Below are 4,435 nucleotides of genomic sequence, written 5' to 3' on the forward strand. Positions count from 1 at the left end.
AGTTTGTATTTCTGTGGCATTGGTGGCGATATCCCCTTTATCATTTTTTATTGCATCTATTTGATTATTCTCTGTGTTTTCTTTATTGGTCTGACCAGTGGTCTCTCTATTTTGTTGATCTTTTCAAAAAACTAGCTCCTGGATTCATTGATTTTTTGAAGGGTCTTTCATGTCTCTATCTCCTTCAGTTCTGCTCTGATCTTAGTTATTTCTTGTCTTCTGCTAGCTTTTGTATTTGTTTGCTCTTTCTTCTCTAGTTCTTTTTATTGTGATGTTAGGGTATCAATTTTAGATCTGTCCTGCTTTCTCTTGTGGTCATTGAGTGCTACAAATTTTCCTCTACACACTGCTTTAAATGTGTCCCAGAAATTCTGGTATATTTTGTCTTTGTTCTCATTGGTTTCAAAGAATATCTTTATTTCTGCCTTCATTTCATTATTTAGGTTACCTAGTAGTCATTCAGGAGAAGGTTGTTTAGTTTCCATGTAGTTGTGAGGGTTTGAGTAAGTTTTTAAATCCTGAGATCTAATTTGATTGCATTGTGGTCTGAGAGACTGTTTGTTATGATTTCCATACTTTTGCATTTTCTGAGGAGTGTTTTATTTTCAATTATGTTGTCAATTTTAGAATAAGTATGATGTGGTGCTGAGATGAATGTACATTCTGTTGATTTGGGGTGGAGAGTTCTGTAGATATCTTTTAGGTCAGCTTGGTCCAGAGCTGAGGTCAAGTCCTGGATATCCTTGTTAATTTTCTGTCTCACTGATCTGTCTAATACTGACAGTAGGGTGTTAAAGTCTCCTACTATTATTGTGTGGGAGTCTAAGTCTCTTTGTAGATCTCTAAGAACTTGCTTTAGAAATCTGGGTGCTCCAGTATTGGGTGCATATGTATTTAGGATAGCTCTTCTTGTTGCATGGATCCCTTTACCATTATGTAGTGACCTTCTTTGTCTCTTTTTAGCTTTGTTGGTTTAAAGTCTGTTTTATCAGAGACTAGGATTGCAATCCCTCCTTTTTTTGCTTTCCATTTGCTTGGTAAATATTTCTCCATCCCTTTATTTTAAGCCTATGTCTTTGCATGTCAGATGGGTCTCCTGAATACAGCACACCAATGGGTCTTGACTCTTTATCCAATTTGCCAGTCTGTGTCTTTTAATTGGGGCATTTAGCCCATTTACATTTAAGGTTCATATTGTTGCGTGTGAATTTGATTCTGCCATTAAGATGCTAGCTGGTTATTTTGCCCATTAGTTGTTGCAGTTTCTTCATAGCGTTGATGGTCTTTACAATTTGGTATGTTTTTGCAGTGGCTGGTCCAGTTGTTCCTTTCCATGTTTAGTGCTTCCTTTGGGACCTCATATAGGGCAGGCCTGTTGGTGACAAAATCTCTCAGCATTTCCTTTTCTCTAAAGGATTTTATTTTCCTTCACTTATGAAGCTTAGTTTGGCTGGATATGAAATTCTGGTTTGAAAATTCTTTTTTTTCCCTTTCTTTCTTGAGATGGAGTCTCACTCTGTCACCCAGGCTGCAGTGCGGTGGCATGATCTTGGCTAACCGCAACCTCTGCCTCCCGGGTTCAAGTGATTCTCCTGCCTCAGTCTCCTGAGTAGCTGGGATTAGAGGTGTGTGCCACCATGCCCGGCTAATTTTTGTATTTTTGTAAAGACAGGGTTTCACCATGTTGGTTAGACTGGTCTACAACTCCTGACCTCATGATCCGCCCACCTCAGCCTCCCAAAGTGCTGAGATTATAGGCGTGAGCCACTGCGCCCAGTCTGAAAATTTTTTTCTTTAAGAGTGTTGAGGCTGGACACAGTGGCTCACGCCTGTAATCCCAGCACTTTGGGAGGCCGAGGCAGGTGGATCACAAGGTCAGGAGATCGAGACCATCCTGGCTAACATGGTGAAACCCTGTCTTTACTAAAAATACAAAAAGAAAAAAAAATTAGTCGGACATTGTAGTGAGCGCCTGTAGTCCCTGCTACTCAGGAGGCTGAGGCAGGAGAATGGTGTGAACCTGGGAGGTAGAGATTGCAGTGAGCTGAGATCACGCCACTGCATTCCAGCCTGAGCTACAGAGCGATACTCTGTCTCAAAAAAGAAAAAAGAAAAAACAAAAAACAAAAAAGAATGTTTGATATTAGCCCCCTCTCTCTTCTGGCTTGTAGGGTTTCTGCTGAGAGATCTGCTGTTAGTCTGAAGGGCTTCCCTTTGTGGGTAACTTGACCTTTCTCTCTGGCTGCCCTTAACATTTTTTTCTTCATTTCAGCCTTGGTGAATCTGATGATTATGTGTCTTGGGGTTGCTCTTCTCGAGGAGTATCTTTGTGGTGTTCTCTGTATTTTCTGAATTTGAATGTTGGCTTGCCTTGTTAGGTTGGGGAAGTTCTCCTGGATGATATCCTGAAGAGTATTTTCCATCTTGGCTCCATTCTCCCCGTCACTTTCAGGTACACCAATCAAACATGGATTTTGTCTTTTCACATAGTCCTATATTTCTCGGAGTCTTTATTTCTTTTCACTCTTTTTTCTATAACCTTGTCTTCTCACTGTATTTCTTTGAGTTGATCTTCAGTCTCTGATATCCTTTCTTCTGCTTAATCGATTTAGCTGTTGATACTTGTGTGTGCTTCATGAAGTTCTCGTGCTGTGTTTTTCATCTCCATCAGGTCATTTATGTTCTTCTCTAAACTGGTTATTCTAGTTAGCAATTCTTCTAACCTTTTTTCAAGGTTCTTTATATTTCATTTTCTGGGATCTCTCTCTCTTTCTATACACACATTCTCTCTGTATACACTCTCTCTGTATATACACACACACAGAGACACTTTCCTGTGTGCTATAACACAGTTCCTTTGAGTGCTATAACAAAGTAGCATAGATTGGGTGACTTATAAGCAACATAAATTTATTTCTCACAGGTCTAGAGGCTCAATGTCTAATATAAGGGTGCCAGCATGGTTGGGTTCTAGTGAGGGCCCTCTTCACAGTTGCTGACTGTATTATTTCATTCTCATACTGCTATAAAGAACTACCCAAGACTGGGTAATTTATGAAGAGGTTTAACTAACTCACAGTTTTGTGGGCTGTGCATGAAGCATGGCTGGGGAGGCCTCAGAAAACTTAAAATCATGGCAGAAGGCAAAGGGGAAGCAGGCATGAGTGGGGCAGGATAGAGAGAGCAAAGGGGGACGTGCCATGCACTTTTAAACCATTAGATCTCGTAAGAACTCAGTATCATGAGAACAGCACGGAGGAAATCTGCCCCATGATCCAGTTGCCTCCCACCAGGTCCCTCCTCCAACATTGGGAATTACAATTCAACATGAGATTTGGATGGGGAGGCAAACCATATCACACTCTCTTTACTTATGCAAATTTCTGCAGCCAGCTCCCCAGAAAATGGATTTTTCCTTTATACTACATGGTCAAGCTGCAAATTTTCCAAACTTTTATGCTCTGCTTCCCTTTTAAATATAAGTTCCAGTTTCAGACAATCTTTTTGTTCATGCATATGGGTGAATGCTGTTAGAAGCAGCCAGAGCACATATTTTTTATTTTTAATTTGTTTGTTTTCAAAAATCAAATACAGTCATGTTCCTTAACTCCATACAGCAACAGCAGAATGGCATAAGTCAGTTGTGCAACAGAGAGAGCCAGGATTTTTCTTGCACTACAGTGTAACCAAGAATGGGGAATATTCCCATCCATAGTTCTAAATATAGTGCTACAGATCACATCTTGAATGCTTTGCTGCTTAGAAATTTCTTTCACTAAATAACTTAAATCATCTCTCTCAAATGCATAGTTCCACAGATCTCTAGAGAAATGGCACAATGCCACCAGTTTCTTTGCTAAAGCATAGCAAAAGTGACCTTTACTCCTGTTAGTTCCCAACAAGTTCCTCATTTCCATCTGAGACCACCTCAGCCTGGACTTCGTTGTCCATATCAGTATCAGCATTTTGGTCAAAACTATTGAACAAGTCTCTAGGAAGTTCCAAACCTTTCCTCCTCTTCCTGTCTTCTTCTGAGCATTCCAAACTGTTCCAACCTCTGTCTGTTATCCAGTTCTGAAGCTGTTTCCACATTTTCAGGTATCTATATAGCAATGCCCCACTTCTCTGATACCAATATTCTGTATTAGTCCATTTTCACACTGTTATAAAGAAATACCTGAGTCTGGGTAATTTATGAAGAGGTTTAATTGATCACAGTTTTGCAGGCTGCATGGGAAGCACAGCTGGGAAGACCTCGGGAACCTTGCAGTCACGGCAGAAGGTGAAGGGGTAGTGTCTTCACGTGGCCAGGAGAGACAGAGAGAGAGAAGAGGAAGTGCCAAAGATTTTTAAATCATCAGATCTCATGAGAACTCACTCACTATCTTGGGAACAGCAAGGGGGAAATTTGCCCCCATGATCCAATCACCTCCCA

General features: G+C 40.6%; 1 non-coding gene across 1 annotated transcript; it reads right to left on the reverse strand.

The window, feature by feature from the left end:
- Window positions 1-3,594: 3,594 nt before the first annotated feature.
- On the reverse strand, window positions 3,595-3,731 carry LOC112623978. Its single transcript, XR_003119313.1, has one exon. It is a non-coding gene; the product is annotated as a small nucleolar RNA SNORA46 (small nucleolar RNA).
- Window positions 3,732-4,435: the final 704 nt, after the last annotated feature.

Source organism: Theropithecus gelada, chromosome 4 (assembly GCF_003255815.1).
Source record: "Theropithecus gelada isolate Dixy chromosome 4, Tgel_1.0, whole genome shotgun sequence".
NCBI lineage: Eukaryota > Metazoa > Chordata > Mammalia > Primates > Cercopithecidae > Theropithecus > Theropithecus gelada.